This window comes from Lotus japonicus, chromosome 2, assembly GCF_012489685.1.
Source record: "Lotus japonicus ecotype B-129 chromosome 2, LjGifu_v1.2".
In the NCBI taxonomy this organism is placed as follows: Eukaryota; Viridiplantae; Streptophyta; class Magnoliopsida; order Fabales; family Fabaceae; genus Lotus; species Lotus japonicus.
In genome coordinates, this window is record NC_080042.1 from 8,196,910 (window position 1) to 8,223,910 (window position 27,001).

The 27,001-nt window shown below is 38.4% G+C and overlaps 1 long non-coding RNA gene across 3 annotated transcripts; it reads left to right on the forward strand.

The window, feature by feature from the left end:
- The first annotated feature begins 16,699 nt into the window (after nt 1–16,699).
- LOC130737508 (uncharacterized) lies at nt 16,700–23,838 on the forward strand. 3 transcript variants are annotated; one of them, XR_009018774.1, is made up of 3 exons: nt 16,700–16,921; nt 17,758–17,874; nt 22,348–23,838. It is a non-coding gene; the product is annotated as an uncharacterized LOC130737508 (long non-coding RNA). The 3 variants fall into 3 exon arrangements; XR_009018775.1 differs by lacking the exon at nt 22,348–23,838 and adding an exon at nt 19,342–19,790; XR_009018773.1 differs by lacking the exon at nt 22,348–23,838 and having other exon boundaries at nt 17,758–18,057.
- The last annotated feature ends 3,163 nt before the right edge of the window (nt 23,839–27,001 follow it).

Genomic DNA, 27,001 nt, shown 5'->3' on the forward strand with positions numbered 1-27,001 from the left:
GGTATTAAGACTCAAGTTGAGTTTTAATTTGAATGGTGACTAAGTAGAAGATTGATTTCATGGTGCGAATGAGGATAATTACGAAGTTGGAAGTGACGTTAATGGACTAGTAGATTCCAAGGCAATAGTTCGTCTAGGAGTTATCAAGCGATCGAGTTGAGTTTTGGATCATGAGTGCTTTAGTGAAAGTTATTTGGAACAAAGACACGGACGATGCTATATGGGAGTTAGAGGAAAAGATCAAGGAATAATATCCGGAGCTTTTTACTGAACCCTAAGTTTCGAGGACGAAACTTTCTTTTTGGAGGGTAGTAATGTAAGACCCAAGTTTTTAAGTTTAGGAGGAGTGAATAAAATTCCTATTCACGATTAGGTTTGATGGATCGTGAAGGGAAACCTGAACAAGAGTTTATGGAATGGAATAAATTTATGAAGGAGAAAGTTCAGGAAAAGTCTAAGTATTATATCAAAATCGATAGAAGTTATAGCACGACTAACATTCGCTTTAACCTAGGTCAAGAACGCTAGTAAATAGCCAATTTACTCTTTAAGGCACGATGGAAACTAATTCCAAAAATCTTCAGAGAAATGTTAGAACTTCTCTTATTCGTCTATAAACAAGCGTTTCGATATGGAACCCTGGAATGTACGAACGACAAATTCCAATACTCGGAAGTTTGCCGAAACCGAAACCCTGATAGTTCAGAAACCCTAGAATCAACGGACGATGAAGACTTTTTCTGTTCGGAGCTTCAAACGAAGATTCCACACGCGTACACCCATTTCTTTCGATGATTCCAATCTTTCTTCAGAAGGAAGTTTCTTCATCCGACGTCAAACGCAAAAAGTAGTTTTGCGGCATATTTCAACCCCTACTACGTTCAAGCTATTTTCTCACTTAAATGAACCAGGAACAAGTATCGACATTTTATAGAGAGATACTTAACTCTGATGCATAATATGACAACTTCGTATTTATTCTGATCGTCTCACAAATATTCTTTAGCTCAGTTTTTACTCATTTCTTTGTCCATGGATCATTTTAATTTGCTCAAAGTGATCCAAACTTATATTTCATTATTTCATAGAGTCTCTCATAATTTTTGGTATAGTAATATATCAACTCTATATTTTTCTCTTAACTTTGTGAGCTAAATTCTTCAGTGTCCGGTTTTATAAATATCTTCCCTAAATATCTAATAATCCATCCTCATCCTCTGTGACTCACGTTCACTCCCTCCTTTTCTTTCATTTGTCACGTTTCTTTCTTTCTCTTGCAGCAGACCATAATCTTTCTTTCTTATTCTTCTTCTTCTCTATTTCTATATATATATATGATCTAGGCTTGGGTTTCCTATGATCATTCCTGCTAGATCTCTTTCTCCATTGTTGTTTGGGAGGAGGATCTTGCTTTCTGGGTTTAGGTTTCTTGGGACAACCTTGAATTCCGAATTGTTCGCAGAAAGTACCCAAATCCCTGCGATTCTGAGACTTCTCCTTAGTGAGTTGCTGTTGGATTTTGTCATCTTGGAGGTACGGTCTTAAAGCCAAACCCCAACCAATTCTCAACAAACATGCCCTTATCAAGTGGTGGAAGGCTTTTGATGCTTCCAAAGCTCACAAGGATAAAGTAATTCAATGGTTCAAAAACAACCAGAAATATCTCAAGCATGCAAGTCCGCAAACCAGCCTCTTGCTAAATCAAAAGGCCCATATCACAGCGGCCCTTGCAGGAGCTTCAACAGAAGAAGACTTGATAAGAAATCTTGAATCTGCTCTTCAATTATTGAAGGAACCAATTAAGCAAGCCTCATCTTCAAAGGCCCCTCAACACAAAGTCTCCGAGCCATCCTCTCTTGGGTCGTCAGATTTTGTCCAAACCACAGAATCAGATGATGATGACTTCTGCTAAGTTTGTCGTCTTGTAATCATTTTTATTCTGTAATAATTCAATTTTTGTACTGTAGCAAATAGTAAAATTGACTTTTTACTGTAGCAAATAGTGCCAGTCAAATAGTACCGTCTACCGGAACTATTCAACCGGAACTATTCAAACAGTGCCCAATCTTTTCTTTAAATAGGCTCATTCTGAACCTTGTTAAGCAGAGTTTGGTAGAGCTTAGATAGAGAGTTTAGAGAGAGAAACACTGAGAGAATTCCTTCTGTAAGTTCTCCTTCAGTTTTCCTTTCTTTCAATCTTTTCTGTTTTTAAGTTTCAGTTTTTCAGTTTTTAAGTTTCAGTTTTGTAATCTATGTTTATGTAATATATATCTTGTTCAAGTTTTATTTTTCTGTTTATGGAAGGCTGAGCCTCCTGTTTTAATTATTCAAGTTTTATTTTTCTGTTTATGGAAGGCTGAGCCTCCTGTTTTAATTCCTGTTTTTAATTTCTGCAATTTAATTTTCTGCAAGAAGCCCCTCCGTGGTGGCGTCCTACTTCTCTTAATCCTTCTCTCATCCCCCTCCTTCTGCTTCCGACCCCCTCTTGGTATCAGAGCCTGATGGGGAAGTAGGAACATGCTAAATATGTTAGATATAAGTTATTTCTCTGTTCTGTTCTTATATAATTAAGCACTATGGTCGGGATCTGGACTGGTAGTACACTTTGAACTAAACTAAAATGAAAGCTCTTTTGAACATCTTCTAGGATTATTTTTAATGTCCTTGTTTAGTTTCTTTTTGTGGTGGCTTAAGTCTGATCCAGATCTATACTGCTCAACTATTAAGAACAATACAGAACATAACTTATAATTCTAATTTATTTATCTGTTTCTATAGAACCAGGTGATGGCGATGATACTTACGGGTGAGGAAGATCTATCTTTCATGATGCTTCGCTCTTTCTCTTCTAAGCTTTCTTTCAGATCTTCCCAACCCTCTTCTTCTTCTATCGATCATCCTCATCAATCCAATCAATTATCCAAATCTGTCTTCAAAGAAGAAATTCATTTTGAAGATATCAATCAAGATCTTGACAACTGGGAAATTCCAAAAATTTCTCATGCTGAGATCTACAAACCAAACGGATCCTTTTTCAAACGATCAGATTTCATTATCAAAACTGTTGAGCAAACCTACAAGCTCAGATCTGATGATGAAGAAATCCATCTGCTTTCCGAGAAAAGCATCAAAGAACATATCAGCAAGAACTTCAACTATCTTCATATAGGTAGTGTTCAAGTTGGTCTTAAACCCCTAACCAGGAAATCTCTTGACATCGCTGTACTCCTTTGTCTTAGGGATGTTAGACATAATCAATTCCATGACTCCCTCTTAGGAACGGTTGAAACCAGCCTGAGTAATGGACCAATCTTTTTCAATTGCTTCCCAGATCTAACTGTTAGTCTGGAAGATAAAAACATCCTTGATGTCCTCTTCCTAAATATCAAGCTTCACGACCTTGATATGAAAGAAGATTCCATTCCAATCTCTTTGATCTACAGGGTTCAATACAAGGTAATGAACTCTATCAAATCTTATTTCTTGCGAACCAATTGTGAGAAATCTGGAGAAACTACCCTCTTCCTCACAGATTATGATAAGGCCAATGTTATTGTGCCCAAAACCATCCAATGGAGTGATATCACCCTTCCAGAAAAATGGTCTTTGGAAAAGGCTACTCCAGCCCAACCTGCTGAAACTCCTGAGTTTCGTGAAATCATCCAACACCAATCTGGCCAAGTAGATCTCATCTTTGATAGGAGAAATTCCTTCTCTATCCCTAGATCTATTAGGACGTCCTCAAATGATTTCCAATCCGCCATGTCTAGAAGATCTTTTTCTATGACTAGAAGGAACCAGCCTGAGTCTAGTGCTCGACCTTCCCTCTCTCATGACGGATCTACTATCCATTTAGCTGGATATGTCAATACCACTCCTGTCAAGACTACCTACGACAAGGGTGATGAAGATCATCAATCCACCTTATCTCCAATGTATTCTTCTCTAGAAACCCCTGGAGAAACTTCTGATTTCATTGGAGCAATCACTACTGAATTCGTCATCGACAAAGGAAGTATCAAGGCAGATTTCTACTCTGACCGATGGACTCAGCAAAGAAAATGGTTCTTTGCAAAGTATCAGGGTGAAAAGAGAAAGAAGATCCAAGAAAAATTCTATGGGTTCCTTGAGAAAACCCAGCAAAACATCTTCTTTTTTGAATGGTTTCAAGATTATGCCAACAAGAATTGGAAATCTTACCCCTTCCAAATTGACATGGTTAAATGGCAGCATAAGGATGGAAAAGAAACCCTTTCTAACCTGCCACCTAAAACTCCTTTCCTTCTTAAAGGAGCTCAATCTACACCTGTCCTAGCTTCTCCCTTCAAGACTAGGAAAGAAGAAGGTGATGTCACTGGTAAAGACATCAAAGACCTCATGGAACAATCCAATTATACCAATAAGTATCTTCAAATTCTTGGAGAATCCCAAGTGCAGGATTCCTCTTCCAGGAAAGGAAAAGAAAAGGTCAAGATTGAACCTTCCTCTTCTAATCTTGATATCCCTAAAGGATGTCAACTTGAAAAACCTCTTTTCAAACCTTTTCAAATCAGTAGCCGTTCCAGACACTCGGCTCAAACTCTTCGAGCAAAAAAGGAATCTGACAATGAGCTCCTCCAAAAGGTGGTAGAGCAACTTCAGCTTCTCAAACAAGTTATTCCTGAGACTCCGGAACCTCCTGAGACTCCGGAACCTACTCCGGAAGCAGTTTCTAATCCCACTATTATTGCTCCTCCTCCTCCAAAAACTCATACTTCTACTCGTAATACCTCTACTTCTTTAAATAATATTGAAGATGGTAAGGTTGAGTCTGATTCTGATATTCAATCTATGAAGTCTGACGTTCAATCTATCAAGAGTATTCCGGTCAATACTGTCATTCACAATTCTAAGAATCAGTGGAGAAAAGAAACCAAGCTCTACTATCCTAGAGCTACTGCTCCTGGTCTTCTTTTAGAAGAATCTTCAAACTTCAAAAGCTTCAGTGCCAACAATGTCTATGAATGGAATATTGATGGTGAAAACGAGTATGGCATCACCAAAATCCTCCAAAATATGACTATGGTAGCCACTGCCTATGTTACCGCCAACAATTGTCCTGAATCTCTTATCGTTGAAGTCTTGGTTGCTGGTTTCTGTGGCCAGCTCAAAGGTTGGTGGGATAATTATCTCACTCAAGACGAGAAGGATCAGATCTTGACCGCTGTCAAGACTGATGAAGAAGGTAATCCTATCATGGAAGATGGCAAATTCATCTCTGATGCTGTCAACTCCTTAATCTTTACCATAGCCCAACATTTTGTTGGAGATCCTTCCCTCATCAAGGACAGATCTGGTGATCTTTTGTCCAATCTGAAGTGCAAATCTTTGGGTGATTTCAGATGGTATAAGGATACCTTCCTGACCAGGGTTTACACCCGTGAAGACAGCCAACAAGCCTTCTGGAAAGAGAAATTCCTGGCCGGTCTTCCTAAATCTTTTGGCGACAAAGTTCGTGAGAAACTTAGAAGCCAAAATCCGGGGGGAGAAATCCCATATCACACCCTTAGTTATGGACAGCTCATAGCTATCATTCAAAGAGTTGCTCTCAAAATCTGTCAGGATGACAAAATCCAACAGCAACTCACTAAGGAGAAGTCTCAGAATCGCAGGGATTGTTCCATGAGGTCTTTGATGTCTTTACCAGTGACATCACCTTCTTCTTTCCTAGTCTTGAAGGGAGAAGCTAGGACAGGTGTAGATTGAGCTCCCTAAATATGTTAGATATAAGTTATTTCTCTGTTCTGTTCTTATATAATTAAGCACTATGGTCGGGATCTGGACTGGTAGTACACTTTGAACTAAACTAAAATGAAAGCTCTTTTGAACATCTTCTAGGATTATTACTATTCAGACTTATGATCATCTCTGCAGCGGAGGCGTTGAAGGCAGTAAGTCCCTGTGTGGCAGTAAGTCTATATTGGCCATACTACAGACATGTTATTAAGTTCTGAATATTTTTAATGTCCTTGTTTAGTTTCTTTTTGTGGTGGCTTAAGTCTGATCCAGATCTATACTGCTCAACTATTAAGAACAATACAGAACATAACTTATAATTCTAATTTATTTATCTGTTTCTATAGAACCAGGTGATGGCGATGATACTTACGGGTGAGGAAGATCTATCTTTCATGATGCTTCGCTCTTTCTCTTCTAAGCTTTCTTTCAGATCTTCCCAACCCTCTTCTTCTTTTATCGATCATCCTCATCAATCCAATCAATTATCCAAATCTGTCTTCAAAGAAGAAATTCATTTTGAAGATATCAATCAAGATCTTGACAACTGGGAAATTCCAAAAATTTCTCATGCTGAGATCTACAAACCAAACGGATCCTTTTTCAAACGATCAGATTTCATTATCAAAACCGTTGAGCAAACCTACAAGCTCAGATCTGATGATGAAGAAATCCATCTGCTTTCCGAGAAAAGCATCAAAGAACATATCAGCAAGAACTTCAACTATCTTCATATAGGTAGTGTTCAAGTTGGTCTTAAACCCCTAACCAGGAAATCTCTTGACATCGCTGTACTCCTTTGTCTTAGGGATGTTAGACATAATCAATTCCATGACTCCCTCTTAGGAACGGTTGAAACCAGCCTGAGTAATGGACCAATCTTTTTCAATTGCTTCCCAGATCTAACTGTTAGTCTGGAAGATAAAAACATCCTTGATGTCCTCTTCCTAAATATCAAGCTTCACGGCCTTGATATGAAAGAAGATTCCATTCCAATCTCTTTGATCTACAGGGTTCAATACAAGGTAATGAACTCTATCAAATCTTATTTCTTGCGAACCAATTGTGAGAAATCTGGAGAAACTACCCTCTTCCTCACAGATTATGATAAGGCCAATGTTATTGTGCCCAAAACCATCCAATGGAGTGATATCACCCTTCCAGAAAAATGGTCTTTGGAAAAGGCTACTCCAGCCCAACCTGCTGAAACTCCTGAGTTTCGTGAAATCATCCAACACCAATCTGGCCAAGTAGATCTCATCTTTGATAGGAGAAATTCCTTCTCTATCCCTAGATCTATTAGGACGTCCTCAAATGATTTCCAATCCGCCATGTCTAGAAGATCTTTTTCTATGACTAGAAGGAACCAGCCTGAGTCTAGTGCTCGACCTTCCCTCTCTCATGACGGATCTACTATCCATTTAGCTGGATATGTCAATACCACTCCTGTCAAGACTACCTATGACAAGGGTGATGAAGATCATCAATCCACCTTATCTCCAACGTATTCTTCTCTAGAAACCCCTGGAGAAACTTCTGATTTCATTGGAGCAATCACTACTGAATTCGTCATCGACAAAGGAAGTATCAAGGCAGATTTCTACTCTGACCGATGGACTCAGCAAAGAAAATGGTTCTTTGCAAAGTATCAGGGTGAAAAGAGAAAGAAGATCCAAGAAAAATTCTATGGGTTCCTTGAGAAAACCCAGCAAAACATCTTCTTTTTTGAATGGTTTCAAGATTATGCCAACAAGAATTGGAAATCTTACCCCTTCCAAATTGACATGGTTAAATGGCAGCATAAGGATGGAAAAGAAACCCTTTCTAACCTGCCACCTAAAACTCCTTTCCTTCTTAAAGGAGCTCAATCTACACCTGTCCTAGCTTCTCCCTTCAAGACTAGGAAAGAAGAAGGTGATGTCACTGGTAAAGACATCAAAGACCTCATGGAACAATCCAATTATACCAATAAGTATCTTCAAATTCTTGGAGAATCCCAAGTGCAGGATTCCTCTTCCAGGAAAGGAAAAGAAAAGGTCAAGATTGAACCTTCCTCTTCTAATCTTGATATCCCTAAAGGATGTCAACTTGAAAAACCTCTTTTCAAACCTTTTCAAATCAGTAGCCGTTCCAGACACTCGGCTCAAACTCTTCGAGCAAAAAAGGAATCTGACAATGAGCTCCTCCAAAAGGTGGTAGAGCAACTTCAGCTTCTCAAACAAGTTATTCCTGAGACTCCGGAACCTCCTGAGACTCCGGAACCTACTCCGGAAGCAGTTTCTAATCCCACTATTATTGCTCCTCCTCCTCCAAAAACTCGTACTTCTACTCGTAATACCTCTACTTCTTTAAATAATATTGAAGATGGTAAGGTTGAGTCTGATTCTGATATTCAATCTATGAAGTCTGACGTTCAATCTATCAAGAGTATTCCGGTCAATACTGTCATTCACAATTCTAAGAATCAGTGGAGAAAAGAAACCAAGCTCTACTATCCTAGAGCTACTGCTCCTGATCTTCTTTTAGAAGAATCTTCAAACTTCAAAAGCTTCAGTGCCAACAATGTCTATGAATGGAATATTGATGGTGAAAACGAGTATGGCATCACCAAAATCCTCCAAAATATGACTATGGTAGCCACTGCCTATGTTACCGCCAACAATTGTCCTGAATCTCTTATCGTTGAAGTCTTGGTTGCTGGTTTCTGTGGCCAGCTCAAAGGTTGGTGGGATAATTATCTCACTCAAGACGAGAAGGATCAGATCTATATATATATATATATATATATATATATATATATATATATATATAGCATGTTCCTACTTCTCAGAATAACTTATATCTAACATATTTAGCATGTTCCTACTTCCCCATCAGGCTCTGATACCAAGAGGGGGTCGGAAGCAGAAGGAGGGGGATGAGAAGAGGATTAAGAGAAGTAGGACGCCACCACGGAGGGGCTTTTTGCAGAAAATTAAATTGCAGAAATTAAAACAGGAATTAAAACAGGAGGCTTAGCCTTCCATAAACAGAAAAATAAAAACAGGAATTAAAACAGGAGGCTCAGCCTTCCATAAACAGGAAAATAAAACTTGAACAAGATATATATTACATAAACATAGATTACAAAACTGAAACTTAAAAACTGAAAAACTTAAACTTAAAAACAGAAAAGATTGAAAGAAAGGAAAACTGAAGGAGAACTTACAGAAGGAATTCTCTCAGTGTTTCTCTCTCTAAACTCTCTATCTAAGCTCTTACAAAAACTCTGCTTAACAAGGTTCAGAATGAGCCTATTTAAAGAAAAGATTGGGCACTGTTTGAATAGTTCCGGTTGAATAGTTCCGGTAGACGGTACTATTTGACTGGCACTATTTGCTACAGTAAAAAGTCAATTTTACTATTTGCTACAGTACAAAAATTGAATTATTACAGAATAAAAATGATTACAAGACGACAAACTTAGCAGAAGTCATCATCATCTGATTCTGTGGTTTGGACAAAATCTGACGACCCAAGAGAGGATGGCTCGGAGACTTTGTGTTGAGGGGCCTTTGAAGATGAGGCTTGCTTAATTGGTTCCTTCAATAATTGAAGAGCAGATTGAAGATTTCTTAGCAAGTCTTCTTCTGTTGAAGCTCCTGCAAGGGCCGCTGTGATGTGGGCCTTTTGATTTAGCAAGAGGCTGGTTTGCGGACTTGCATGCTTGAGATATTTCTGGTTGTTTTTAAACCATTGAATTACTTTATCCTTGTGAGCTTTGGAAGCATCAAAAGCCTTCCACCACTTGATAAGGGCATGTTTGTTGAGAATTGGTTGGGGTTTGGCTTTAAGACCGTACCTCCAAGAGAATACCCAAGAAAGGGAAAAGATTGTATAAAAGTTTAAACAATCAGGATAATTGTTAAACTCTTTGTCCCAATGTTTCAGGAAAAGATTGTATCCCTCCAGAACTTCAGGGGGAAAGATTTCAGTAGTTGGACCAAAGAAGCTCCACCAAGAATGGAACCAAATTGGAAAGGAATATTTGTTGGTCCATTTGAAGTAAATGAGCCAAGAATGCTTGAAATTTTGGTTTTGCAGGCCAAGGATTGTAAATTCCCAAGCTTTGATGTAATCCCAATAATTAAAACCTATAGGGTCAAAATTCTGGGAAAATTTTCTGTAGGTGTTTGGATTGGGTCCAAAGTCAGTGGGACGAAGGACACGGAGAATTTGGAGTGTGGAGTGGGTAATTAGGGAGTTGTCATTTTTATCCCTAAAATGCTTAATATCCACACTGTTTGTATCAACCAAGATAAACTCATAGAATCTCTGGGTTTTGTTTGGGTGGATTGGATCAAGATAACCAGGGAAAAGTTTAGTACCAATTTTATTGGCGAGGTTCCCTCCTGAATGGTCCCACCATTCTGGTTCAATCAAGGTTTGGAATTTGGAGATAGTTTTGGTCAAATATTCCGATTTTGGGTTAGATTGGGTAACTGGGCTAGATTGGGCAACAACAACTGGTTTCTTTCCATCATGAGTTGCTAAGCTTTTTGTTCTTTCAATAAAAGATTGGAGGGATTGGAGATCTAGGTCATCATCTTTATCAGCGATGCTGGCCCAAGATTTATTTGGTAAATTGATGAGTCCCTGAGGAACATTATCCAGGCCTGCTTGTTTGAAGGCAAGGAGAGTTGGAATTGATAAAGCATAATCAGCTTTGGTTTGTTTTGGTTGTGAAGATTGGTTTTGAGCAGTGGGCTCAGATTTTTGGACAGTGGGTCCAGATTGATGGGCAGTGGGCCCAGATAAGATTAAAGAGTCAGAGATTATAATACCTTTGCTTTTTTCTTTGTTTCTTCCTCTTCCTCGGGAGGAGGAGGATCCTCCTCTGGAGGACATCTTATGATCTTCCCTGCAAATATTCACGAGTGAGGAAATCAGGGAGAGAATTGTTAGATCCTTTTATATATTCAATATCGAAGTCAAAAACGCTTAAAATAGCTTGCCATCTGGCAAAGATATGTTTTGAAGCTAAGTTTTTGACATCTTTTTGTAAGATTTCTTTCGCAGATTTGCAGTCTACACGGACTAAGAATTTTTGATTAATCAAATCAGATTGAAATTTTGAAATAGATAAAACGATTGCTAAAACTTCTTTTTTGACAGTAGAATAATTCTGTTGAGCAGGATTCCAATGTTTTGAAGTAAAAGCAATAATTTGTTCCTTGTCAAAAACCTTTTGTTTCAAAATACCACCAAAGCCAATATCAGAGGCATCAGTTTCAATAATTTTGAAAGCTTGAGGATTAGGGAGATAAAGACAAGGGAGATTCTTGACACGAAGTTTGATTTGTTTGACCACATTGGTATGAATATCGGACCAAGGTGGAGGATCCTTCTTGAGTCTATCATGAAGGGGTTTGATTATGGTACTGAGTTGAGGACAGAAGTCCGCAACATAATTGAGACAACCCAGGAATCTTTGTAGTTGGGTTTTGTCAATGATTTGATCAGGGAATTTATCCGTGAACTCGATGGCTCTATTGATAGGAATGATGGTTCCTTGGTGGATGTTGTGACCAAGAAATCTGATTTTGGTTTGGAACAAACTGACCTTTGTCTTGGATACAGCCAAGCCATTCCTTTTGATTACAGAGATGAACGTATTGAGATGTTTGAAATGTTGATCTAAAGTTTGGGAAAAGATTAGAACATCGTCAATGTAGACAATAGTGAATTTGGAATAAGGATTGAAGATTTCGTTCATAATCCTTTGGAATTCAGATGGGGCGTTCTTTAGCCCAAAAGGCATAACGTTCCACTCATACTGCCCAAAAGGAACAGTAAAAGCAGTTTTATACCTATCCTTCTCTTGCAATTGGATTTGCCAGAATCCAGATTTCATGTCGAATTTTGAAAAGACCTTAGCATCATGCAGTCTGGCTAAGAGATCTTTCTTGTTGGGGATAGGATATCTAATCCAACAAAGGGCTTGATTGAGAGGTTTGTAGTTAATAACCAGCCTAGGGGTTCCCCGTTCTATCTCAGCTTGTTTGTTGACATAGAAGGCTGCACAGGACCAAGGGCTCTTACTCCTGCGAATAAGTTTCTTTTCAAGGAGATCATTGATTTCCTTTTGGCAGAAATGAAGAAGTTCTTCATTCATTTGAATAGGCCTAGCCTTGGTTGGAATCTGTTTGTCTGAAAAATCTTTTTCATAAGGAAGTTCCACCATATGGCTCCTTCTTTCCCAAAAAGCGTTGGGTAGATCAGAACAGATGCTGGATTGAATATTTTCCAAAATATTCTCAATCCTTGATTTAACAGAAGGTTGTTGCAATTGATCCTCAATGGTTCTGTAAGAGATTTCTTCCCTGAGGAAGTTGATCTGCTTCTCCTTGTAGGATATGACGTTCAAAGTCTTATCTATGGGAGGTTCAGAGAATTTGAACAAGATAGGCTGTCCAAGATGCTGAACAGTGATGCCGTTTTCGTCAGTATTATAGGGGAAGAGCTTCTTAATGAAAGGGGTCCCTATAATGATTTTTTGACTCAAATTTCTGACTAACAGAAATGGAGTTTCGATTTCAAGACTACCATTTTTTATGATAGCTGAGGGGATTTTATACTTGATCTTTAGTCTAGATCCTTCAGCAACGCTGAGCTTCTCAGTGGTTTTCTCAAAATATCTGGTGGGAATGAGTCCCTCCGAGATACAACTGGAATCTGCCCCTGTGTCAAAGAGGGCAGGGATTTCGAGAATAAAATCTCCTATGAGGATTTTGACATGGATGAAGAATTTCTGAATGGTGACCTGGTTAATATTCTCCAGAAAGTCTTCGCAATTGTTGTTAGGAGCAGGATTGGAATCAGGTACAGAAGAATCATCTTCCTCATAATTTCTAGTCAGTTTTTCTAAGATAAGCTGCTGACTATTTTGGATTTGTTTGAGACTTTTAACCTCAGTCTTGAGGGAATTGACTTCAGATTGAAGGTCTTGAATAGTGACGGGTTTGACCGTAGATTTCTCAAGACGCTTGAAAGTATCTCTAAGATTGAATTTATTGGTGGTTATAGGACTTTTGGGAGGCCTATCTTCAAGAGTAGACCTGAGGCGTTCCAAATAGATTTTCTTTTCCTCAGGATCAGGGATAGAATTAATGGCCCTGAAGAGAAGGTCTTGTTCATTGGTCAAAGTGTTGATGGACAAGGTATTGACGGAAGATGATGATTGAGAATCATCATTCTGAATTTGATTTAGGTCTTCAGAGACCTCAGAATCCGAAGGATTAGATTCTTCTTCATCAGAAGTTTGAATGAGGAGATTATTGATCTTGTCCTCGATCTCAGGTTCAAGATGAAGCTCAGAGATTCTCCTTTTGAGTCTGCAATACCTGCTAATATGGCCCGGCTTGCCGCAGTTGTAGCAGGTAACATCTTTTCCTTGAGAGGGTCTAGTCTCAGGAGGGTTCTTTGGAATTTGCGAAGATTGGGGTTTTGATCTAGGCTTGGGTTTCCTATGATCATTCCTGCTAGATCTCTTTCTCCATTGTTGTTTGGGAGGAGGATCTTGCTTTCTGGGTTTAGGTTTCTTGGGACAACCTTGAATTCCGAATTGTTCGCAGAAAGTACCCAAATCCCTGCGATTCTGAGACTTCTCCTTAGTGAGTTGCTGTTGGATTTTGTCATCCTGACAGATTTTGAGAGCAACTCTTTGAATGATAGCTATGAGCTGTCCATAACTAAGGGTGTGATATGGGATTTCTCCCCCCGGATTTTGGCTTCTAAGTTTCTCACGAACTTTGTCGCCAAAAGATTTAGGAAGACCGGCCAGGAATTTCTCTTTCCAGAAGGCTTGTTGGCTGTCTTCACGGGTGTAAACCCTGGTCAGGAAGGTATCCTTATACCATCTGAAATCACCCAAAGATTTGCACTTCAGATTGGACAAAAGATCACCAGATCTGTCCTTGATGAGGGAAGGATCTCCAACAAAATGTTGGGCTATGGTAAAGATTAAGGAGTTGACAGCATCAGAGATGAATTTGCCATCTTCCATGATAGGATTACCTTCTTCATCAGTCTTGACAGCGGTCAAGATCTGATCCTTCTCGTCTTGAGTGAGATAATTATCCCACCAACCTTTGAGCTGGCCACAGAAACCAGCAACCAAGACTTCAACGATAAGAGATTCAGGACAATTGTTGGCGGTAACATAGGCAGTGGCTACCATAGTCATATTTTGGAGGATTTTGGTGATGCCATACTCGTTTTCACCATCAATATTCCATTCATAGACATTGTTGGCACTGAAGCTTTTGAAGTTTGAAGATTCTTCTAAGAGAAGATCAGGAGCAGTAGCTCTAGGATAGTAGAGCTTGGTTTCTTTTCTCCACTGATTCTTAGAATTGTGAATGACAGTATTGACCGGAATACTCTTGATAGATTGAACGTCAGACTTCATAGATTGAATATCAGAATCAGACTCAACCTTACCATCTTCAATATTATTTAAAGAAGTAGAGGTATTACGAGTAGAAGTACGAGTTTTTGGAGGAGGAGGAGCAGTAATAGTGGGATTAGAAACTGCTTCCGGAGTAGGTTCCGGAGTCTCAGGAGGTTCCGGAGTCTCAGGAATAACTTGTTTGAGAAGCTGAAGTTGCTCTACCACCTTTTGGAGGAGCTCATTGTCAGATTCCTTTTTTGCTCGAAGAGTTTGAGCCGAGTGTCTGGAACGGCTACTGATTTGAAAAGGTTTGAAAAGAGGTTTTTCAAGTTGACATCCTTTAGGGATATCAAGATTAGAAGAGGAAGGTTCAATCTTGACCTTTTCTTTTCCTTTCCTGGAAGAGGAATCCTGCACTTGGGATTCTCCAAGAATTTGAAGATACTTATTGGTATAATTGGATTGTTCCATGAGGTCTTTGATGTCTTTACCAGTGACATCACCTTCTTCTTTCCTAGTCTTGAAGGGAGAAGCTAGGACAGGTGTAGATTGAGCTCCTTTAAGAAGGAAAGGAGTTTTAGGTGGCAGGTTAGAAAGGGTTTCTTTTCCATCCTTATGCTGCCATTTAACCATGTCAATTTGGAAGGGGTAAGATTTCCAATTCTTGTTGGCATAATCTTGAAACCATTCAAAAAAGAAGATGTTTTGCTGGGTTTTCTCAAGGAACCCATAGAATTTTTCTTGGATCTTCTTTCTCTTTTCACCCTGATACTTTGCAAAGAACCATTTTCTTTGCTGAGTCCATCGGTCAGAGTAGAAATCTGCCTTGATACTTCCTTTGTCGATGACGAATTCAGTAGTGATTGCTCCAATGAAATCAGAAGTTTCTCCAGGGGTTTCTAGAGAAGAATACGTTGGAGATAAGGTGGATTGATGATCTTCATCACCCTTGTCATAGGTAGTCTTGACAGGAGTGGTATTGACATATCCAGCTAAATGGATAGTAGATCCGTCATGAGAGAGGGAAGGTCGAGCACTAGACTCAGGCTGGTTCCTTCTAGTCATAGAAAAAGATCTTCTAGACATGGCGGATTGGAAATCATTTGAGGACGTCCTAATAGATCTAGGGATAGAGAAGGAATTTCTCCTATCAAAGATGAGATCTACTTGGCCAGATTGGTGTTGGATGATTTCACGAAACTCAGGAGTTTCAGCAGGTTGGGCTGGAGTAGCCTTTTCCAAAGACCATTTTTCTGGAAGGGTGATATCACTCCATTGGATGGTTTTGGGCACAATAACATTGGCCTTATCATAATCTGTGAGGAAGAGGGTAGTTTCTCCAGATTTCTCACAATTGGTTCGCAAGAAATAAGATTTGATAGAGTTCATTACCTTGTATTGAACCCTGTAGATCAAAGAGATTGGAATGGAATCTTCTTTCATATCAAGGCCGTGAAGCTTGATATTTAGGAAGAGGACATCAAGGATGTTTTTATCTTCCAGACTAACAGTTAGATCTGGGAAGCAATTGAAAAAGATTGGTCCATTACTCAGGCTGGTTTCAACCGTTCCTAAGAGGGAGTCATGGAATTGATTATGTCTAACATCCCTAAGACAAAGGAGTACAGCGATGTCAAGAGATTTCCTGGTTAGGGGTTTAAGACCAACTTGAACACTACCTATATGAAGATAGTTGAAGTTCTTGCTGATATGTTCTTTGATGCTTTTCTCGGAAAGCAGATGGATTTCTTCATCATCAGATCTGAGCTTGTAGGTTTGCTCAACGGTTTTGATAATGAAATCTGATCGTTTGAAAAAGGATCCGTTTGGTTTGTAGATCTCAGCATGAGAAATTTTTGGAATTTCCCAGTTGTCAAGATCTTGATTGATATCTTCAAAATGAATTTCTTCTTTGAAGACAGATTTGGATAATTGATTGGATTGATGAGGATGATCGATAGAAGAAGAAGAGGGTTGGGAAGATTTGAAAGAAAGCTTGGAGGAAAAAGAGCGAAGCATCATAAAAGACAAATCTTCCTCACCCGTAAGTATCATCGCCATCACCTGGTTCTATAGAAACAGATAAATAAATTAGAAATATAGGTTAGGTTCTGTGTTGTTCTTAATAGTTGAGCAGTATAGATCTGGATCAGACTAAAGCCACCACAAAAGAAAAGCTAAACAAGGACATTAAAAATATTCTGAACTTAACATATCATATCTGTAGTATGGCCAATATAGACTTACTGCCACACAGGGACTTACTGCCTTCAACGCCTCCGCTGCAGATATGATCATAAGTCTGAATATAAATAATCCTGAGAGATCTTCAAAAAGGATTTCATTTTAGTTTAGCTGAGTTGTGTACTTACCAGTCCAGATCCCGACCATAGTGCTTAATTATATAAGAACAGAACAGAGAAATAACTTATATCTAACATATTTATATATATATATATATATATATATATATATATCTTACCAGTTGTTGCAACTCACGTTCTCTCTCTCAGAAGCATCACCACCAGACTTCAATATTTATTCATTTCCTTTCTTTTCATTTCTTTTGCTGCAGCTCACCAATTCTTTCCACTTATTCTTCCTCTCTTTTCTTTCCCCTGGGCAGCATAAAAAAACGCACATCATGGTCCCTTTTCCTCCCTCACGTGATTCCTCTCTTCTGCAGCACCATCATCTTCATCTTCCAATTTTATGGTAAAACTTCTTCTCTTTTCTTTGATCATCTTTTTAGTCAATTAAATTTACCCTTTTAGTTTTCACACCTAGTATCTTCATTAAAGTTATGACTATGGAAAGGATCTAGTGAACCATGGTTTTTATTTCCAAAAAGGTTGAGTTCTTGTCTTTGTAAAATTTTCAATTAGAGTTTTTCCAAAGTGCTTTTACAAATGTTATTCCCCATCACCGGATCTATGGATTTCACCGATTAGTTTTCTAAAAAGTTGTTTTTTTGAGTTAAGTGGTTTTGAGATTTTAATGATTTTAATTTAAGCCTTGATTATTTATTTTTTAAAATGTAAAAGAAATGGCTTTGGAAGTGATTTTAGGAAAAAGGAAAATTTATACATGGTTATGTAGATGTGGCCGAGCCTATGGCATGTGTTTTGGGTTTGGAAAATCAATTCTGAAACTTGTTTTTGTTTAGTGAAAATCATAAGTTAAGTTTATGGACTAAAAGTTTATTGTGGGAAAACTTTAGGATTAAAGCACAAGAGGCTGAGAAGTTTTGGGTTAAACCGGAGTTTTAAAAGTCTTGGGGGTTGTTTGATAAATTTATAAAAGATTGAGGGTTGAAAAAGAACTTACTTTTATGTGAGGACCTTTTCGTGATTATGTGCTTATCAAGGGACTAGGGTTGAATTATTTAAAAGTTGAGGAGTTGTTTGCGAAATGTATTTTTTTTAAGGACCTTTCTTTAAAACTCACAAATATTTTATCTTTGGACTTTAGTCCTTGAAACATAAAGTTTGTGCATTTAGCCTAAGTGAGCTAGAAAGATTGGCTAAGGTTTAGTATGTGAACTTGTGAAGGGTACGAAGGACGAAAGCGCCTTCCGACGAAGCTAAAGAATAGAAGGAAGCGAGCCGACGCGGAAAACAAAGATGTGATAGGATTGGAGTTGCAGTTTAGGAAGAAAATTGGCTAAGGTAAGGGCAACTTACCTTACTAGCTAATGCTTTAGGTGTCGACGAATTCGACTTGAATTACTGTTTATGCACTTGTTTGTGTTTGATTGGGAAAAGTTTTCTGAGGCTTCGGCTGACAATGTAGATGATTCATCTACTAACTGTTTTTGAGATTGAATTACATGGTACGTGCTAAATGGTTAATCTAGGATGTGTGATATTTGCTTTGTATGCTAAGTGCTACGTGGTTATTCTAGGATGTGTTGATATATGTGACATGTTGTTGACTGTGCTGATTTAACTATGCCATTTCACATATATCTGTGTACTGAGGAGTGAAAATAACGGGCAAGTCATGCCGAATTTTTATGAGAGTTTTGAGAAAGTTTGACGGGACGAACGGAGTTCGGGCCTTGTTCTTGTTTTAGTGGATCGAGACATTCTCTGGGAGTTATTTGGGGTTATGGGATGTTGAAAACTCATAAGATTTGCGATAAGACTAAATGGAAGCTATTTTACAAGGAAAATTCATAAGACCTTAAACAACCTCTAAACCTTTAAATAATGATAACAATCTCGAAGGAAAGCTTAGGATGCAAATCTTAGTTTTGGAAAATGAGAAGTGTCGTCGAGTCCAAGTGTTGAGGGAACTAATAAGTTCTGAGTATGTTGATACTCTTTTGCTCGAGGAGCAGTTTTGTTGTTGGGCTATCTTAAAGATAAGCCGGGAAACGGGTAGTTTCCGAGTATGTTGATACTCTTTGCTCGCTGAGCAGTTTTGACCATCGGATGGAGATGAGTCGGATGATTTGAGGAATCATCATGAGTTACAGTTTATACCTTCGGGTACAGTTTATGCCTTCGGGTACAGTTTATGCCTTCGAGTACAGTTTATGCCTTCGGGTACAGTTTATACCTTCGGGTACAGTTTATGCCTTCGGGTAATTCGGGCATCGACGGGGGATATGATCGACCGTAAGGTTAGGATCGACCTGTTGATTGTCAGGCATAGCGGAGGGAAAAGTCGACCCGCAGGGTTAGGACTGATCCGGCTATGTCAAGGTTGTAAGTGACACCCGAGGGTTATGGTCGACACAATGCCAGTGTTAGGACCGACTCGATCGTGCCCAACCTACTTCTTCCGGAACCGTTGAAATTGACGTTGCATTGACATATCATGCACTCTAACTATATTTGTTGAGATCTTGATGATTTGATGTTGATAAACATCGTTATGTGTTTTGATGATTTGATATTGATAAACATCGTTATGTGCTTTGATGATTGAATTGTATACGTGATTTGATAACATGCTATGTTTAAATCTTAGGGTAGACAGTGCAGAACTTATACGTATATATACAACATATATATTTATATACCCCTTATACTTTACTTGTTGTCTCGTATTCTCTATACTGTATTCCGTAAGTTGACCCTTGCACGTGCTACCTGTGTTTGGGGGGCTATGTATGCCCTTTTTGTCAGATGTCGTCGATGGATTGTTTCGTGATGCTTCGTCGTACGGGGAAGATCCGGAGCGAAATGACTACTACTGAGCCTTCGACGTGGACCCGGACTGAATGCATGACTAGATGAGGGTCGATGATGGAAGTATAGGGTATGAGTGTTTAGAGCCTACTAAGGTTGGGTGTTAGTGTCATAGCTCTGATTGTCATTTCTCATTGTGGGGCAGGGTAGGTCCCCGACTATTAGCTTTTGTGTGGTGCTCTTCCATGAGGGTCACAGGGAGTTTGTCGGACGTAGGAAGTCTTTTGGAGGCCGTTTGGGCTGACTTACCTTCTTGGAGAACTGTATTTCTGAGACTTATGACTCTATCTATGGGTCGCACTTGTTGCCGTTGGGCAATACTTTTAGTTACTTGGTGTTACTTTCCGTCACTTGAGGACACTCGTGACGATGTTTTCAGTTGCGGCGAGGGCTATACCTTTATCGTATGTTAGTCGCTGTTAATCGCGATTGGGTTGAGTTTTTGTTTCGACAAGTCTATTTATATTTAATCGAAAAGAAAAAAAAATACCTGCTTTCCGCTTCATTTTATTTTTGTTACTAAAGTGACGCCACCGAAATCGGGGTGTTACATTGTGGTATCAGAGCCGACCTCTCCCAGTACGGTGTGGTTCGGGGACGAACCAAGCGGAAGTTGGTGGGCCTGTGACGCCCGGGGCCGACGAGGGCGGGGAGTGATCGCCGGTGCAGTGAGGCACGGACAAGGAGCGGCTCCTGGCAGGCTTCTAGGCGGAGGGGCACATGAATGAACCGATCTCACACCCGAACAAGAGGTATTCCGAGACTGTATAGGGATGGACTATACAGTTGAGGAGGGCATAAATGATTTGATTGGTACTACTCATAACAACAAGATGCATCTTCTTTTCGGGAGCCCAACTCATAAGAACTCCATGGTTAAGTGTGCTAGCCTTGGAGCAATATCGTGATGGGTGACCTCCTGGGAAGTTTTCCCGGGAAGTGCGCGAGTGAGGACAAAGCGCACTGAAAAGACTCGTGTTGTTACCGTGAGGCCAGTCGTCAGGTCGGGATGTTACACACTTGCAACACAAACCAGTACAGTCCCAACCAAACGATTTGTCTCTCCTGCCTTGCGAATCGCACCGTTTCCTGAGGACGAGCCGGAACAGTTCAGGAATATGCCCAAGGAACCTACTAAGGAACGGTCCATCAAGATCATCAAAGGTGGAGTCCCTGTACAGTTTGATTCACATCTCATTGCTTCAAGAACAAGATCTGGGCAAGGATCTCTTGCTGGGAAGCTTGCAGAACCTAAGAAAAAGCTTAAGCGGTTAAGGAAGCAGTATGATGAGGATTCCACCGTACAAGTTCAACAGCCTCACTACGCCAAACGAAAGACTTTAGCAAATGAACCTGATGAAACTGTTGATGAAGAAGATCTCCTCTTTCATTCCTCCATTGCAAAAACCATAGACACCAACTTTCCACACCACGAGGTAATTTCTGAAATCTCCAATCAAGAATTTGTCAATTCATTGTTTGATGACTCCTATGATCCACACCACCATAACACACCACAAGAACCACACCACTCACCAAAACCACGTTCACCCTCCTCAAATTAAGAAGAACTCACTGTGAATCCCACTGATCACAGTTCACCAAGATTCTCTCCCATCACTACAATGAATTCCTCCGATGAGGAACGCACTGTTTCACAAGCCAAGCCAAAATCTCAATTGTTCAACCTCTTTCCATTAACCTTGACAACTCAAATTGATCAACCCTTTCAAACCAACCAGTAAGCCTCAATACTTGAAAGCACCCCAAAACCTCAATCAAAGCCAGGTACAGTCTGCATCCTTTCTCAGGCGAGAAAGAGGCGTCTTCAGACGCTAGTGTCCTCTGCCATCAAACGCAGGCGCACTGCAGAGCTAACAAAGGAAAATTTCAAGGCTTTTCAAGAGAAACTGATTAAGATAATTAAGAAGACTCCCGATCGTACCGTGTCTGTCTCTTGGAAGAGATCATCAGACGTTGGTTACAAATTCCTCTTGGATACACGCAAGGTACATGACTGGGATGAATGGCAAGTCTGTGCAACTGAAGGTTATGTTGGCACACTGTTCTACTCTCTCCTGAACAGGTTAACTGCTTTAATTGTTGTCTTGGGCAACTGGGTCTACATCTTGCTACCAAGGGATATTCCAGACATCCTTCTGCGTCCGGAAAAACTTCACATTGTCAAGGGCAAGGGCAAACTTTCTGAAGAAGGCGAATGTTTAGCTCCACTGAACAATGCAAATGTGGAAGAGCAAATCCTGACTTCTGATGCTGATGATGATCAAGGGCGTGAGCAAGAGCACATGGAGAAACCTTTGGACGAGCAATTTGTTCGCCGGAGCGACTTTGAAGATCATAAGAATCAAATTAACAATCTATTCTATGATCTGGCCTCCAAGATTGACCTGCTCCTGAATCGTTTTGGCTAGTGGCCACTTTCTACCCCTATCGTTCTATGTTGTTTAAATTTCTTGAACTTTCGCACTTTAATGTTCTGAACCTCTTCATTCTCGTACTCTGATTATCCTTTATGCATGTCTTAGTTTTATTTGCATGTCTCTTTTTAATAATGCCAAAGGGGGAGAAGAGAGAAAGAAAACTATGTTTTTTTTTTAAAACAAGAAGAGATAGAAATTATGTTTTAAAAACAATTATGTTTAAAAACATAGCCTACTAAACTTAGGGGAAGTAAAAGCAAAAGAAGGTAAAAGAAATTTTTCTCACACTTTATCAAGCTCAACTTCTTTTGGAAACCTTACTCAACTCAAGGGGGGTTTATTATATTAATTACCTCTTTCTATAAAAATTGTCATTATCAAAAAGGGGGAGATTGTTAAGTTCAAACGCATCATAACGTTTTAAAATCTTATTTTGATCATAACAATTTTATAGTAGAAGTTTCATTGAAAATTTATCTACTGATAACGTTCTCAATTTCAGGAGAAACTTGGCTACATGTCACACGCTTCAACGTTCTATCAATTATTAAAAAGATACGTGTTCCTCAGAAATTGGAAGTAACCATGCTCCTACTGTACCCTAGTGTCAAGACTCTGACCGTTCAACGTCACGTCATCAGTCAGATATATCAAGTAGTATTTTTGAGCGCCAAAGCCTTAGTTTGATTTCAACCGGCTGTCTCACATTTAGATCAAATGGCAACTACTTGAATTTCATTCAAACTAGATCACATGAAGACAAGTTTGCTTTAAGCAAAAGGCACACTGACCAACGAGGAAAAGTTCAAGATGTCAACATCAAATTGCCAAATTGTCTCTTGTCTGAAAAGTAGCCCAAAGTCTATCACCACCTACTAGCTGACAAACATCACCTTTTGAGTTAAAGGATAGACTTGCTTCAGAAGTAACATTTAATGAAGCTACCAACCAAGCCATTTGAATCAACGGTCTGATACCACTGTTAGGAAATAACACAGTTGAAGAAGTAAAATAAACCAAGAGCACAATCAACACGAGAATATAACGTGGAAACTCCAAAACCGGAGAAAAAACCACGACCGTTGTCAAAACCGACAACCAGAGAATAAACACTATGTGAAAATTGTTACAACGCATAGACTTCACTCTCAATCACACCCCAAGACCCAGTACACCCACACTCTCCAAAGTGAATATTTGAATTACATCTCACAATGATCTAAAACAAGAGCATAAGAGAAAAAGAAAACACAAATATAAACATAAAGTGTTTTCAGGTGCTAATGCTTGTTATTTTTGTTGTGTTGAAACAAGGAGCTTGAGATCCTTATATATAGTCTTGGACCCTCCCACCTCTCACTAATCTAAGCAATGTGAGACTTCTCCAAGATGCATAACTTAATCTTTTTTTCTCCTTCATTAGCAATGTGGGACTGACATTGGAATCAACTCCAACAGCTTGTAGTGTCTTCTGTCATATTTCTCCTCCATTTAACGTGTTTCTAGTTTGTGGTGAAGGAATTCAGTTCAAGCTTCTTTGATGGGGTAGTGTCACGTGGGTATAGATTCATTTGGATTATTATATAGTATTTTTGTACTGTTACAGTAAGGGGCGGGTTTATGCAAGTGGGTGAGTTTATGCAAACCCCATGTTAGCACCCTTTGTGTTTAATCAATATATTTTCTACATATAAAAAAAAAAAGTACCGGTGATCTCAAGTACCATTGTTGGCCTTGGATGTTAGACATCACATTACAGAAAACTGAGTGCAAAATTTGCATACAAGGTCTGTTTGTAACTTCATTGGGTTTTGATTTTTGAAATGACCAAAACCAAAGGCTGAAATTATGCCTTTAAAATGTCCATTACTCACACAATAACTCATAATATAGTAATTAATAGCTTAATTTGCTACTCAAAATCAAATATGCAGCTGTATCAATTGCACGGCTTTAATTTTTTTGTTTAATTTTAAGAAAGCTTTTAATTAAAGAATTACGTTTGAGAGTTACAATGAGCTTCAAAATTTAAACAAATTTCAAGAAAGAGATAAGAAAATTGTCCTTTACATATACAGAAAATAATTATTTATAATAGATCCAAAATAAAAACAATCATTCTATTCTGATTTGACAAATTTCCTTTTTAAACGAATCTAAAGAAAATGTAGGTTGCATTTTTTGCATCAACTCTTCAACTGTTAGAATCAACTTTAAAGTCATAATTAATTCTAACTCTAAAACCCATTTTGTAATAAACTTGTACATCACAACTTTTACAATGGTACCAATTCATTGATTCAAGTAATATATATATTTAAGTTTTCTTAATCAATGTCTGATGTTCAAGTCTTGAGTCTTGTAGATAAAAAGAACTTCGCTATTACTCTATGGTGAAAGTAACCACAAGACATGTATTAAAAGAAACAAAGGAATAAGGATGCAAATGATCCTGGCTGAAAGAGAATTGTCTATCTCGTGTGGACTGTGAAGGATATATGTCTTAAAAAACACTTTTGCAACAGTGATATGATCAATGGAAGTTAGGGGTGTACAAGACCCGTCCCTACCCGCCAACCCGTCCCGGCCCAAGCATTTAGGGCCGGGTTGACCCGGCCCGATCATTAAAAGAGACCGGGTTCGGGTTGATCTTCGAGTTACCCAACTTCGGGTAGGGTCGGGTTCGGGTTGACACTCGGGTCACCCGACCCGTCCCACATATATATTTTATAAAATTTTAATTTGTTATAATGATTAAAATGTGATACATGGTGCTCAAATTTATCTTACCTTGTAGATGAGATTAAAATGTTTAACATCTACCTTATAAATTAAATAAACGTTGGTCAAACTATGGACACTTTCATGCTCTAACAAGAGAAAATCATGTGTGTGTATTATGCATATGTGAGACAAGTGAAGAAATAATCAAACAAAATGTAAACATCTCAAGTACAATAGATTATGAAAGAATTGAATCCTTTCAAGTTATTTATTCTAAAAAATAGTTCCAACTTATAACTCTTTTAGTATGTTATTATCTTTAAATTTTACAATTAATATCAAATAGTCTTAAACTTATTGTCCCTCGGGCCAACCCGGTCCCGTTCTACATAGACCCGTCCTAAATTGGACCCGCATAATATCGGGTTGCTTCGGGTCTAAGGACAGGTTAGGGTATATGAATTGGCCCGATCAACATTTAGGGTCGGGTTATGATTAACCAAAACCCGTTCCAACCCGTCCCTTGTACACCCCTAATGGAAGTAACCTTCCACAAACTTCAAAGAAAAATGAAAACTGTTGAAAAGCAAAAGTTGTAACTAGTAGGCTACCATAACATAATCCACATGCAGCGAACAGGGTGCTAGTGGTGTTGATTTGCTGAAGAAAAGGGTCAATGTTGGACTTGGAGCCTACAAGGCAGAGAAGAAAAACAAAGTTTCATTTCAAAAGATAATAATGATCTAAGAACATCTGACATGGGATGTTGGTGGCATGGATCGATGCTACTGAGTTGACACAGATGACAGAACTCAATAAAGATGCAATTATTACAGACACCAGCACTACCCATTCTGCCTTCTTATTCCTTTTCCTAAATTATTTTATTAGTTAATTATTATTATCTTATCGATTAATTATAACATGTGGTAAGGCAAGTATGAATTTATAAGTATATTCCTTAACTTTCTGTCATCTAATGAGATATCGATTGATCTTCACGTTTCTTTTTTATATACAAAAGTTCTCCTTCATTTGGACATGTATTTGTTTATAATGTATAATTTAACCGTTAATACTGTATTTAGCTTGAAGACAAATTAATGATCATTCAACTAAGAAATCCTATACAATACGAAAATTCTTTATGATTTAACCCGAAGAACTTTCAGTGAAGGGCAGATTGTGTATTGGAACAATATTATCTTCTTGCAAGTTGTTATTAAATAACCAAAATTCATTCAGTGATATAACCAGACTAAATACAAGGATAATAAAGATAGTAATATTGAATGAAAACATGCAAGTATTATGAAAAATTACAGTAACAAATATGTATCTATAATGAAAAAAATAATAGTCCAAATAATAGAGTCGGACTGAACAATGAGACCAAAAAACGATGAAGTGATCGGTCAATTTGAAGGAAAGAACCCGTAGATTTCAGAACCGGTAGAACCAAGGTGAAACTAGGTGATATTAAACCGATCAAAATCGATCATATTTTATAAAAAATTGGAAAAACTCAATTTTTAATTTCAATAAAAATTATTTTTATCGAAATAAATGCCTAAAATATCAAGTTAGAATACCCACATATTGTATTATTTTTTCTTTAATTTTATTAAACATACATTATCATACTTTTTTGTCAACTTAAAAATTAATTTGCCTTAATTTCTTAACAACGTATGCCAATAAATTATTTAAAATTGATATTTTTACAAGGTAAAATGATATATTTTCAAAAAAATAACAATCTAAAAAGAATATTCATAATGTTATCAAAGTTGCCTGAGAGGCTAAGATGGGTGTTGGCTTCGGTGGTACAATTAAAAACTGTCACACCGTGGTGCAGTTGAACAATAGCCATCGGATATATTAATTTTAAATTGAACAGCTGAGATTGATTGTGATTTAAATGTTAATTTACAAAACTATCCAATACACATATTACCCATTTAACCCCACCATTCTCATCAGAGACTGCAAAATCATTAACTCCCGGCAACCGCATCGTGGCAGAGCTTGAGCTTCATGATTTGGTTAAAACCGTACTCTAACTGCTGTTATTCTCTGGTCAGTGCTTCTAGGCTCTAGCCTCTGTCTTCTCCCTTAGTGACCGTGCATCCATCTCTGGAACTTGCAGATCTGGGATTTTCTTCAACCTTTTTTTGAATTCTTTCATAAACATATTCACAAAATTTCTTAAATTTGAAGGGGTTGTGTGAGTGAAGAAGATTAAAGTTTTTTTGAGTTTGTAGGAGCTGTGTGGGTGAAGAAAATCCCAGGTCTGCTCAGATGTAGCACAGTGCTAGAGAGGGCTAGAGAGAAGGGGAAGAAAATGAGGATATAATTGTCTAAGAAAGAAATAAGTACAGGACATTATTGTAATTACAATCTAAAATTTTAAATGAACCACCGTGAGTCAG